The sequence below is a fragment of the Cetorhinus maximus genome, chromosome 25, assembly GCF_964194155.1.
Source record: "Cetorhinus maximus chromosome 25, sCetMax3.hap1.1, whole genome shotgun sequence".
NCBI classification, from domain to species: Eukaryota; Metazoa; Chordata; class Chondrichthyes; order Lamniformes; family Cetorhinidae; genus Cetorhinus; species Cetorhinus maximus.
Window position 1 is genome coordinate 26,777,792 of NC_135903.1, and position 14,320 is coordinate 26,792,111.

The window sequence follows — 14,320 nt, forward strand, 5'->3', positions numbered from 1 at the left end:
ATACTTTCTGTATAACAGCTGGTTGCATATTTTCTTTGTGGTCATCCCCAGATGGTGAACCGATTCTTCAATTAAATGAAGATCATCATTTTATAAAGGTGCTTTAAATTGAAATAAGAATAAAAACAAATAAGTATCATAATTTGCTGATTGGAGCAAAAAACTTTTATACAATGCATGAATACTTTTTGAAGCTTGGTCAAATTTGTCATCTTGCCATAGTTCCATGAACAATCTAGTCACATCTAAACCAATATTGCTGGAATAGTGGCAGTGTACTATAAGTACAGATACAAAAGTTTGAGTCTTGTTTCCCTTTATTGTTTAAATTAGATTTTTTTTTCTTTCCCCCTTTATTTCGGTGTCATCCCATAAAGATCTTTAATCAGACTAATGCCTAGTTTTAGGCCTGTTGGTTATTGGGATAGGAACTGGAAGAAGGTATTCAGTTGCTGCTCTCTTTCTCTCTTCCCCCGGCCCCAGAACCTGCTTTGCCATTCAATTAGATCATGGCTGATCTGCATTTCAATTCCATTTATTTGCCTTTGCTCCATAATCCCTTGATACTCTTACCTCTTTTTCTGAGGTTGGGGGGGATGTGGCGATGCAGTAACAGCTCTGAATTTCTACTATCCATTGTGTGCAAAATGCTTCCTAATGGAAGGCCTAGCTTTGATTTTAAGATATGTCTCCTTGTTCTTTAAATCTCCCCCCCTCACCACCACCACCCCATCAGAGGAAATAGTTCATCTGTATCCTATCAAAGCCCTTCAACATTTTAAACATCTGGATCAGATCACCCTTCAATCTTCTAAACTCAAAATAATGCAAGCCAAGTTTATGCAACTTGAGTGTTAAATTATACAGTTAAGTGCTGATATAATTTTGATGAATCTGTACTGCATCCTCTCCAAGGCCAATGTACCCTTCAGAAGATGCAGCGCTAAAACTGAATGCAGTAAACCAGGTGGAGTCTGACCAAAGGACCTAAGAAATGAAGCTGCACTTTGTGCTGCAGCCCTTCGAGATATAGGCAGACATTCCATTAGCCTTGTTGATTGCTTGTAAGCAATATATGTACATGGACTCTCAAATCTCTTTGCTCCTCCACAGTTCCTTACCATTTGGAAAATATTCCAAATTGGGTTCTTTTGGATCCAACACATGGTTGACATGCCTATATTGAACTTAATTTGTCATACTTCTGCCCATGCATTTAACACTTTTTTTTTTACCAATTTCCTGCTTCCCTCCAGAGTACTTTCCCCATTGCAGAAGCTTAAATTTTGTTGTTTTTAAAATAATGAAGGGAGTCAATTCAATTTGGGTGCATTAGATTACTTGAGCTGGGAGGGGAGGTCTCGGGCACAACAGCGTAGAATGCGGAACTGTAGAGACCTTAATGTTTTCTTTGCTTGTTCATGGAACGTGGGTATCACTGGTAAGGCCAGCATTTATCCATCTCTAATTGCCCTTGGAAAAAGTGATGCTGAATAGAATGCAATTGAGTAACTTGCTAGGCCATTTCAGAGGGCAATTAAGGCAATTAAGAGTCAATTGTGTGTAGTCACGCAGGCTAGACTGAGTAAGGACCGCAGTTTTACTTAAAGGACAATAGTCAACCAGATGGGGTTTAATTCCAATCCTGTAGCTTTATGTTTACTAGTTTTTTTTTCTGGATTTAAGTTATTTGAATTTAAAATTCCCAGTAGCTATGGTGGGATTTGAACTCGTAGCTCCAGACCATTAACCCAGGCTTCTAGATTATTAAAATTAAAGCAAAATACTGTGGATACTGGGGTAGCTGAATGTTCATGGGTATAGGCAGGCTCTAGAAATGCACCCTATAAATAGCGATTACAACTAACAAATAAAATGTGCTCCCAGTGACTCCACAAACTCTCTGAATTCAGCACTGTCATTGGTAAATAAGATTCTCTCACAACCAGTGGGTTGCTGCCCATGGAATTCCATGGCTTAGGTTAGATGTCACGGAGTTTTTCTTTCTGCAGAAAGTCATCATCTTCTGAAATAGTGTCAAAATTTGATAAGGAATTAATTTGTTACAAGCCTTCAAAAGAAGTTGGTAACTGAGAGTGGGCATCAGAAGTTACAGGAGTTGTGTTGGCCTCAATTAGTGGCATCAATTAGAGACTCTGGTCTCTTGGAGTTTTTTTTTGCCTTCAAGAATTGGAGGCGGATTTCCCCCCTTCCTCCCCTCCCCTAAACTGGACTTTCTCCTCTCCCAATTTTCTTGCCTCTCTTAGGAGATTGTGTGACAGAGTTGGGAAAGGCTGGGTGTATTTGATGTAGGGTGTATCATATCTTTCTGTCCTTTCTTATATGTTTGGATTCTGTAATTTCAAATTCAGAAATTATTTTGTCCCTTTTTTTGATTTCTTATTGAAAATCAGTGTGTATAGCGCTTTTCACGATCACTGGACGTTTCAGTGCTTTACAGCCAATGAAGTACATTTGTAGTCACTGTTGTAATGCAGGAAATATGGCAGCTAATTTTCACACAGCGAATTCCCACGAACAGCAATGTGATGACCAGATAATCTGTAGATTAATTGATTTTAAAAACACACTTCTTGTCAGTTATGAGACTTAAGAGCTGCTACAAAAGGAAAAAAACTGACAATATTGAGGGTTGAGTGCAAAGAGTAAGTTTAAAGCTGAAATTTGCAGATAACAAAAATACCAGTGGTCCTAATTGGTGAAAATGCCTAAAAACTTTGGGTAATAATTTTAATATTTAAAAATGCTGTGGCCTGGATTTCTGCAATAGAGATGTGAGACTATTTGCAATACCATTTTGCTAAGTGATTGTTCTCAAATGTAATTGCTGTAGGATTAGGCCCTACCCCCACTTTTTTTTCAAAAAGGATTTGACTTGAACTCTATGAAGATTCATCAATATCCAAATTGTTTCTTGGTTTGAGGGGTATGGAGGTTAATATGGTTTAATATTGTCAAAGGATGACAATTTCAGTCAAAAGTAACGGGTCTCTGTGAAATTTTCTATTTCATTCTATTTGCTCTTCATGGCTCTTGAAAATGTATGAATGTTATTTTTTAATGATTCTTAAAAGCATTATTCCCTTTTACCAAGATTCAGTTGGTGAGAAAAGCATCACGCACGTCAGGACAACAGAAACTTGCTGTTTGAGGAATGTTTAAGAAACTTGTGTTTTTCATAAAAGCTAAAAATACTGCGGATGCTGGAAACCTGAAATAAAAACAGGAAATGCTGTAAAAGCTCTGCGGGTCTAGCAGCATCTGTGGAGAAAGAAACAGAGTTAACGTTTTGAGTCTGTATGAATTCTTCAGAGCTGTCTTATTCATAGTTGCAGCCAGTGCCAGCATCTGTACATGTATGGCATGGAAAATTGTCCTTTTTTACAGCCAATGCGCTTCTATCCTAGCCTCATGGTACGTCCTCTCCCTTCAGTGTGAGATTTCCATTTACCAGCTTTGTTGCTTTTCTGGTAGTAAAATGGATTATTTGGTGTCAATTCTAAGTAGTAATGTTACTGCTATAGATCCTGCAGAGTATGGAGTGAGTGTTTCCACTCTTACATCATTCTACATTGTAGCTAAAAGAACAAAAACTTTCCAGACTCTTCAAACTAAAGTGCCATGAACACAAGGACAGTGCAGGAACACGCTGTGCCACTAGGTGCCCTTTTAATCATATTTTTTTAATTTTGGCTTCGGTGCACATTATATTTCTCAGCATTGAACATCTGCTCATTTGCTAAACCTTTATAGATTATCTTCTGAGTTTTATCCTCCGCATATCCTGTTTTTCTGTGCAGCTGTGGCTTTTGACAATCTGCTAACCATTTCTTCAATTTTATTTGCAAATAAACGTTCAAAAAACCCTCCACTACTTTTCCACTACCCCTGATTAAGCTTTATGCCACCCCTCCTCCTTCATTGGCTTGGTGTCTATTTTGTCTGATTGTATATCTCTCTAAAGCACCTTGGGATGTTCATCTACATTGAAGGTTCTATATAAATGTAAAAGTTCCTTGTCTGGGATTTGGGTCCAGATTAACTTTCTTTCTATCACCCCTAAATATGAAATACAGTATACAGGTATTTGAGGGTGCTTGCAACAAAACGACTTTACTTCCCAGGACGTTTAGTTAAATAGTGAAACAATGAGGCTCCAGTTGCTTTTTTCCAAAAATATACTTTATTCATAAAATATTGTAACATTATGTTCCATAACAGTTCAAATTGGACATTACCGAAAGTACAATACAGTTCTTTCTGTACAGCATGTGGCACTCTGAGGTGCCCCAATACAATTGTAATTACACGTGATATTTGCAATACACATTTCATGGGAAAAGATACCACCTGATGAGTTTTACATAGTATACTGATAGCCTGGAAACAATGGCAGGTCAACCTTAGACAGTGTCCTTTCTGCGTTGAGTCTTTGTAGCGGCTGTCCCAAGCTTTAATGCGCCCCTCAGCAGGTAGTCCTGAGCCTTGGAATGTGCCACTTTGCAACACTTGGTCATGGACAACTCTTTGCACTGGAAGACCAATAAGTTTCTGGCAGATCCAAGAGCATCCTTCGCCAAGTTGATAGTCCTTCAGCAGCCAACAACATTTGTCGTGGAGTGTATCAGAGCGCTACTCGGGATGAATCTTAACAAAAAAACCACTGCATATCTTTCCAGACCTTCTTTGGAAAGGCATATGCTAGAAGTTGGTGAGTGACTATTCCTACCCCACCACAGTCACCTCGAGGACAGTGCAGAGGGGGTGAGATTTCCAGCATTCATGAAGGATCTGATGGGGAGGCCCTTTCTCACTACCAACCAAGTTACATTTTTTACTCTTAATTTCTACAGGATATATGCTTCTAAATGTTAAGCAGTCTTGAGGTTGTGTTTTGGTGACCCCATGTCCTGCTATTTTAGCTGTAGTTGATGCTAAGAAACAATGTGAAGAAAGAATTGAATTGATTACTGTATCTTTCATCTTGTAAGGATCTCAAAGTATTTCACAACCAATAAATTATTTTTGAAATTAGTCATTGGATGCTATATTTGCATATAAAATAATCTGCCTACGTTAAGGCCCCTATGAGCACTAATGGAGGGGTTGGTGGCAGGGTAGCCTATTTTGGTATGTTGATTGGGGCATGAATGTTAGCCAGCAGAACTTGTGCTCTTTAAAGTGTCCCCAGATTATTTATGTCCACATGAATAGGCAGATTTGGTCAAGGTCTCATTGAAAAATTTTCTCTGACAATACAGCAATCCTGCAAGTTGGCCTAGACTTTTAGGGACAAGTCTTAGCACCCATTTAAGGTGGAAGTCATAAAGAGAGTGATGGGGGCGCTCTGAAGGTGGCAAGATTTTTAAAGTGTATTTTTCTGGAGCCAAGAAAAACAGCATTGCCGCTCCTGGGCCCACAGAAGAAAACTCTGGCCTGTTGGCCATGTATGGGAGGGCTTACCTCAACATGCCTGCTGGCTTGGCATGGGAACCGGGTGATCCCCTACTCTCCTGCAATTAGGGTGCTCATTTTGTGCCAACAGCAGATTGATGGCAATCAAATAACAGCAAACTAAGATGTCCCTTCAATTTTTCAACTGCAATTTGTGTTCTGGAGTGGGGTTTGGATCTACAATCTTATGACTCGGAGGGAAGAGTGCTACCACTGAGAAAAGCTAAATAGTATGGGTAACTTTATTCATCAAATGATAAGCCAGCACAAAATTCTTAATTACTATTTACTTAATATATTCTTAATTGTGAAATATCAGTTTTTTTCTAATCCCCTCAAGTTTTTTCTATTTTTGACATTTGGTTAGAATTTCTTGTTTTCTGAATATATGCTTATTACATTTTAAATATTTTTAATGAACAATGCCATTGAACTGTATTATAAAGGAATATTACAAATTAATAGATCTCCCATGGCAATGAATGTGGGAAGTCGGAGCCGTATAACATTCGGGTCAAACATCCAACAGAGGGCGGTAGTGAGAAGTGACTGAGAAGCATTCTGGGAGAAGTCACCGCAACTCCGAAGGGGATTGAGGAGAAGGACCCCTGCCCTTAACAGGAGGAAGAGCATCCAACAGAGGGCGGTAGTGAGAAGTGACTGAGAAGCATTCTGGGAGAAGTCAGCGCAGTCACTGCAACTCAGAAGGAGATCGAGGAGGACCCACTATCAAAGAACGGAATAGCCCCAAACATTACATTGCTGTAGTGTTTCCATCCCTCCCTCAAACCAAAAAAAGAGAGAGGGAGAGGCAGTACCTTCAGGAGTGCACCAGACCTGCGAGGGACACTCTTTTTGAAAGTGGATTTTAAAAAAAGCAGCTGATTGGTGAGTAAATCCTGGTGAGTTTTTATTTTCAATCTATTAAAGTAATTAATTGCTTAATACTGAGGTAGGAGCTAAAAAAAGTATAGAGTAGTACTGTACAAGTATAATTAGTCAAGAAACAAGGTTCCTAGCTAACATAAATAAGGCCCCAAGCTAGAGTATTTTTTAAAGGGAGTAACTAGCTTAATCGAGAGGGACGACATGGCAGGAGAACTCAGATCCATGATATGCTGCTGCTCCAGGATGTGGGAAATGAAGTGTCCCTGGTGACCATGTGTGCGGAAGGTGTGTCCAAATGCAACTTCTAGCTAACCGGATTTCGGAGCTGGAGCTGCGGGTGGACTCATTGTGGAGCACCCGCGCTGCTGAGCAAGCTGTGGATAGCACGTTTAGCGAGGTGGTCACACCGCAGGTGAAGATTACACAGGCAGAAAGGGAATGGGTGACCATCAGGAACAGTAAAAGACTCAGGAAGGTAGTGCAAGAGTCCCCTGTGGTCATCCCCCTCTCTAACAGATATACCGCTTTGGATACTGTTGGGGGCGTGGCCTTTCAGGGTAAAGCAGCAACAGCCAAGTTAACGGCACTCTGCTGCTCAGAGGGGTGGGAGGAAAACAAGTGGCAGGGCTATAGTGATAGGGGATTCAATAGTTAGGGGCACAGACAGACACTTCTGTGGCCGCAAACATGAATCAAGGATGGTATATTGCCTCCCTGGTGCCAGGGTCCAGGATGTCACAGAGCAGCTGCAGGACATTCTGGGGAGGGAAGGTAAACAGCCAGTGGTCGTGGTACACATTGGTACCAACGACATAGGTAAACTAAGGGATGAGGACCTGCAAGCTCAGTACAGGAAGTTAGGGGATAAATTAAAATGCAGGACCTCAAATGTAGTAATCTCAGGATTACTCCCAGTTCCACATGCTAGCGAGAGCAGGAATAAGAGGATAGACCAAATGAACACGTGGCAGGAGAGATGGTGTAGCCGGCAGGGACTCAGATTCTTGAGGCACTGGGACCGGTTCTTGGGAAGGTGGGACCTGTACAAACCGGACAGGCTGCACCCAGGCAGAACTGGGACCAGTGTCCTTGCGGGGGCTTTTGCTAGTTCTATTGGGGAGTATTTAAACTAGTGTGGCAGGGGGATGGGATCCCAGGAGTAGGATCAGATAGGTCAGATTCAGATCAGAAAAACTGAGGTAGAACATTAGCTAGGGACGTTGTGATATACATGGAGTTACAGGAGAAGCAAAGTTTACTAAGTGTCCAGCAAGGGAAATTGATGGGGTTAAACTGTTTATACTTCAATGCAAAGAGTATTACAAACAAGGTAGATGAGTTAAAGGCACAGGTAGACACATGGCAGCAGGATGTCATTTCTATAATGGAGACCTGGCTAAAGGATGGACAAAACTGGCAGCTTAATATCCCTGGTTATAGAGTCTTCAGACACGATAGAATAGGAGATAAAAAAGGAGGGGGGTAGCACTAATGGTTAAAGAATCAATTCCAGTCGTGAGAAGGGATGATATACTAAATGGGTCAACAAACGAGGCATTATGGTTTGAGCTTAGAAATAAAAAAGGGGCAGTCACACTACTGGGAGTATACTACAGACCCCCAAATAGTGAACGGGAGATAGAAGAACAAATATGGAGGCAAATTTCTGCTTGTAAGAACAAGAGGGCAATAATAGTAGGAGACTTCAATTATCCTAATATCAACTGGGATTCAAACAATATAATATATATAATATATAAACAATATATGAGGGAGAAAAATTCATGCAGTGTGTCCAGGAAAATTTTTTCAACCAATTAGTGACAAACCCAACGAGAGGAGATGCAATTCTAGACCTAGTCTTGGGGAACGAAGAAGGGCAAGTGGGTGAAGTGACAGTTGGCGACCATATAGGGGACAGTGATCACAATTCAGTTAGATTTAGCATTTCCATGGAAAGATAAGGCAGGAGTAAAAGTCTTGAACTGGGAGAAGGCAAATTTTGCTGAAATGAGAAGGGACTTGGCTGAGGTGGACTGGACAGCACTGCTGGAGGATAAAACTGGAAAACCAGTGGGAAGCACTAAAAAGCGAGATCCTAATTGTACAAAGTAGACATGTCCCCTGCAAAAATAAGAGTGGCACTGCCAAATCTAGACCCCCCTGGTTGTCTAGAGGAATACAGGGGAAGATCAAACAGAAAAAGAAAGCGTACGATAGGCACAAAGAACTAAGCACTGCAGATAGCCCAGACGAATATAGGAAGTGCAGGGACGAAGTAAAAAAGGAAATAAGGAAATCAAAGAGAGGGCATGAAAAAAGATTAGCAAGTAAAGTTAAAGATAACCCAAAGATGTTTTGCCAATATGTTAATGCTAAAAGGTTAGTTAAGGAAAACGTGGGACCTATCAGAGGTGAAGATGGAAACTTGTGTGTAAATGCAGAGGCTGTGGGAAGGGTTTTGAATGAATATTTTGTCTCCATGTTTACAAAGGAAAGGGAGGATGGCGATATAGTAGTCCACGAGGAACACTGCGAGATATTGGATGGGATAGTCATAAAGAGAGAGGAAGTACTCGAAGGGTTGAAATCTTTGAAAGTTGATAAGTCACCAGGGCCAGATGGATTGTTTCCGAGGCTGCTGAAAGAAGTCAGGGAGGAGATAGCAGATGCTTTGAGGATGATTTTCCAATCTTCGCTAGATACAGGGGAGATACTGGAGGACTGGAGAAATGCAAACGTAGTTCCATTGTTTAAAATGGGATCAAAGGAAATGCCAAACAATTGTAGGCCAGTTAGTCTTACATCGGTGGTGAGCAAATTAGTAGAATCAATCCTGAGAGATAGGATTAACTGTCATGTGGAAAGGCATGGACTAGTCAGGGATGGTCAGCATGGATTTGTTAAAGGAAGGTCTTGCCTCGCAAATTTGATTGAATTCTTTGAGGAAGTGACAAGAAGGGTTGACGAAGGTAGTGATGAAGTGTGAGGTCATACATTTAGGGAGGTCAAACGGTTACAGGGATTACACAATAAATGGTAATATGCTAAGAGGGATAGATGAAGTGAGAGATCTTGGCGTGCAAGTACACAGGTCCCTGAAGGCAGCAGTTCAAGTAGACAAGGTTGTAAAGAAGGCATATGGAATGATCTCCTTCATTGGCAGAGGTATAGAATGTAAAAGTAAGGATATAATGTTGGAATTGTATAAAACACTGGTGAGGCCACAACTGGAGTATTGTGTGCAGTTCTGGTCAGCACATTACAGGAAGGATGTAATAGCTCTGGAGAGAGTGCAGAAGAGGTTTACAAGAATGTTGCCAGGGTTAGAAAAGTGTAGCTACGAGGAGAGATTGGATAGGTTGGGGTTATTTTCCTTAGAACAAAGAAGGCTGAGAGGTGACTTGATTGAGGTGTACAAAATTATGAGGGGAATAGATAGAGTGGGCAGGATAAAATTGTTTCCCTTGGTGGAGAATTCTAGAACAAGGGGACATAGATTCAAGATAAGTGGCAGAAGGTGGAGGGGGGACATGAAGGAGAACTTTTTTACGCGGAGGGTAGTGGGTGTCTGGAATTCGCTGCCCAAGTTGGTGGTAGAGGCAGAAACTCTAAACTCTTTTTAAAAATAAAAGTACCTGGATCTGCACCTTAAGTGCTGTAAACTGCAGGGCTATGGGCCGAGTGCAGGAAGGTGGGATTAGAAAGGGCACCTGGGTGTCCTCGGGCTGGCATGGACAAGATGGGCTGAATGGCCTCTTCCTGTGCTGTAACTTTTCTATGGTTCTAACATAGGATTAGGTACTGGGGCAAGATTAAATTGGTGCTTAAGTCAATCCATTTTAAAGTCTCATAACTTGTCCTTATTTTTATGTTTCCTTTATAAACCCCCACATCACATTTATAATAGAAATTTTTAATGCAAATTTGTCATGCTGTAATTACACCTTCCTGCCAACAGTAGTGCTACTAGCAAAAACAAAAATAAAAATACCTGGAAAAACTCAGCAGGCCTGACAGCATCTGCGGAGAGGAACACATTTCGAGTCCGTATGACTCTTCAACAGAACTAAGGAAAAATAGAAGAGAGGTGAAATATAAGCTGGTTTAAGGCGGGGTGGGACAAGTAGAGCTGGATAGAGGGCCAGTGATAGGTGGAGATTGCCAAAAGATGTCATAGACAAAAGGTCAAAGAGGTGTTGACGGTGGTGATATTAGCTAAGAAATGTGCTAATAGGTGATATTAAGGGTAGAAAGCAGGACGAGCAAGGTACAGATAGCCCTAGTGGGGGTGGGGTGGGGGGAAGGGATCGAAATAGGATAAAACAATGGTTGGAAATACATTTAAAAATAATGGAAATAGGTGGGAAAAGAAAAATCTATATAAATTATTGGAAAAAAGGGGGATCGGAAAGGGGGTGGGGATGGAGGAGAGGGTTCATGATCTAAAATTGTTGAACTCAATATTCAGTCCAGAAGGCTGTAAAGTGCCTAGTCAGAAGATGAGGCGCTGTTTCTCCAGTTTGCGTTGAGCTTCACTGGAACATTGCAGCAGGCCAAGGACGGACATGTGGGCATGAGCGCAGGGTGGAGTGTTGAAATGGCAAGCGACAGAGGTGTGGGTCGTGCTTGTGGACAGACCGAAGGTGTTCCGCAAAGCAGTCATCTAGTCTGCTTTTGGTGTCTTCAATGTAGAGGAAACCACATTGGGAGCAGGGAATGCAGTAGACTAAATTGAGGGAAGTGCAAGTGAAATGCTGCTTCACTTGAAAGGAGTGTTTGGGCCCTTGGACGGTGAGGAGAGGGTAAGTAAAGGGGCAGGTGTTGCACCTTCTGCGGTTGCATGGGAAGGTGCCGTGGGAGGGGGTTGAGGTGTAGGGGGTGATGGAGGAGCGGACCAGGGTGTCCTGGAGGGAACGATCCCTGCGGAATGCTGCTGGGGGCGGGGTGAAGGGAAGATGTGTTTGGTGGTGGCATCATGCTGGAGTTGGCGGAAATGGCGGAGGATGATCCTTTGAATGCAGAGGCTGGTGGGATGATAAGTGAGGACAAGGGGGACCCTATCATGGTTCTGGGAGGGAGAGGAATGTGTGAGGGCGGATGCGTGGGAGATGGGCCGGACACGGTTGAGGGCCCTGTCAACCACCGTGGGTGGAAAACCTCGGTTAAGGAAGAAGGAAGACATGTCAGAGGAACTGTTTTTAAAAGTGGCATCATCAGAACAGATGCGATAGAGGCGAAGGAACTGAGAGAATGGGATGGAGTCCTTACAGGAAGCGGGGTGTGAGGAGCTGTAGTCAAGGTAGCTGTGGGAGTCGGTAGGCTTGTAATGAATATTGGTGGACAGCCTATCACCAGAAATTGAGACAAAGAGGTCAAGGAAGGGAAGGGAAGTGTCAGAGATGGACCATGTGAAAATGATGGAGGGGTGGAAATTGAAAGCAAAATTAATTAATAAATTTTTCCAGGTCCAGGCGAGAGCATGAAGCAGCACCGAAGCAGTCATTGATGTACCGGAGAAAGAGTTGTGGGAGGGGGCCAGAGTAGGACTGGAACAAGGAATGTTCCACGTACCCCATTAAGAGCCAGGCATAACTGGGGCCCATACGGGTACCCATAGCCACACCTTTTATTTGGAGGAAGTGAGAGGAGTTTAAGGAGAAATTGTTCAGTGAGAGAACAAGTTCAGCTAAACGGAGGAGAGTGGTGGATGGGGATTGTTCGGGCCTCTGTTCGAGGAAGAAGCGAAGAGCCCTCAGACCATCCCGGTGGGGGATGGAGATGTAGAGGGGTTGGACGTCCATGGTGAAGAGGAGGCGGTTGGGGCCAGGGAACTGGAAATTGTTGATATGATGTAGGGTGTCAGAGGAATTGCGGATGTAGGTGGGAAGGGACTGGACAAGGGGAGAGAGAATGGAGTCAAGATGGCAAGAAATGAGTTCTGTGGGGCAGAAACAGGCTGACATGATCGGTCTGCTGGGACAGTCCTGTTTGTGGATTTTGGGTAGGAGGTAGTAGTGCTACTAATCTCTCCATTAGGGCAGTGTAATTACGATATGCTAAAGTTTTGGTTATCAGCGTGAATAAACAAATTTACAGTGGAAAACACTGATGAGAAGTGCACCAGATATGCATTTTAACAGGTTAATTGATGCCTAATTAGCATTAATTTATTCCTTTGTAATGAAGAAGATCCAGCTTGGTTAGCAGAGGAGTTCAGACTTGGATCCTATTCATCCATGTGTTTGAAGTAGAGCAAAAACAAAAATAGCTGGAAAAACTCAAGTAGAGGTTTTGCTCTGCTTATAATTGCTAATTCTAATTCTGTTGTGTGTGGCTATAGTTTTGAGGGCTTTCATCAAAATCATGCGGCCAGTGGGTGTGATATAGCCTGCTCTTAATGAACTACCACTGAACACCACTTGTGTGAAGTGATATAGAGTTTCTGGTTTCAAGTACCTTCAGTCTGCTTCTTTCCAACCTCTCTGGTTACAGTTTCCACAGTACCATTTGACCTTATCACTTTCAAAGTCTTGGCTTGGAATTGACCACTTCTAGACTTTTTCCTAAGAGGTGATTTAACAGCTCCCTGCGTAGAGATGCTTTGTGATAAAACTTTCCTTTTCTAAGGCTGAATGGAAATATCTGTTCCTTTATTAGCATTTATTTAATGCATTGTGTATGCTATATTAGTGACTTAAATTCTCCAAGCTGAGAATTGTATAATTCCAGTAGAAATTTAAATGTGCAAGTTATTTTATATTAAAATGGATTGAGCATTATAGTATATATTTTTTAAATTGCTGTTCGCTTTGGTCATTCCCAGCATTCAGATTAAAGTTTTATTTTTACGCTAGGTAGCACTGTTGGTGAAAATGGCAGTGCCTGAGCTAATGCAATGCCTCTAAGCTGATCTATGGCAATTTATTTGTGCAGGAGATTGATGATTCTGTCAGTGGAGGTGCTATCTATTCCCTCTGAACCCTTTACTCCTGGATAGATCCACTTTCCACACTGGTAGCTGTGTCTAGACTTAGCTGGCTTATATCTCATCTCGCTTGAGTCAGGCAACCTTGCCCTGAATTCCTAAGTGACACATTTTTAATATCTAGTTGGTGTAGCCTGACAGCCTTAAATTTCTGCTGGATGTCTACTTTTTAATTTCACAGGGCCATCCTTCCAATTATACTAGGCAATGAACTCCTATACTTTCTGCTACAAAGCTTAATATAAGAACAACTAAAAGAAACTATAGTTAGACCAAGGACTTTGTCAAAAATGCCATCTTATCCTTAATTTCCAAGGAAACCTCAATTTTATTGAGCAATCTAAGTGACATATGGAGTCCTGTCTCACCAATATGGAATGTCAGTCCCTCATACAGCCATGTTGATATGTTTAATGACCTTTATTTACTCTCTAGTTTCTCAGGTCTTTGTCTACAAAGAGGATGCACACAGAGAAGGCAGAAAATATTTATGTAGGCAGAAAATATTTATGTAGCCATTAACAAATCATCACTAGCCCTGTAGTCTTATTGGCTTGATTTCTAACATTAGTAAGGAATTTTTTGCTTGTATAAGTTTTCATGATTAATTAACATAAGCCTTTCCTTTCCCAGTATTCATTCTGACTAACCATTCTACCTTGGCGACAGTTTTAAGGCAGTTCATAGATCATTACTCTTACAACCCGCTCCTAGATTGTATACAGAGGTACTAAGCAATTACGTTCAATTGCCTTGGTAGGATCTGAACTCCAGATCTCTACATAGCCAAGTACCAAAGAGTTGCTGATAAAATGGCCAATCTTTTTGTGAGAGTCTTTGCAGTGTTTGGCAGATTATTCCATGGTAGGAACATCAGCAATATCTTCCTTTCTAGTAGTGGATTATCAGCTAGAAATCTGAAACAGGAGCTCTGGTGAGTTTTTTTCTTTCCCCTCCATCCTTCCTATT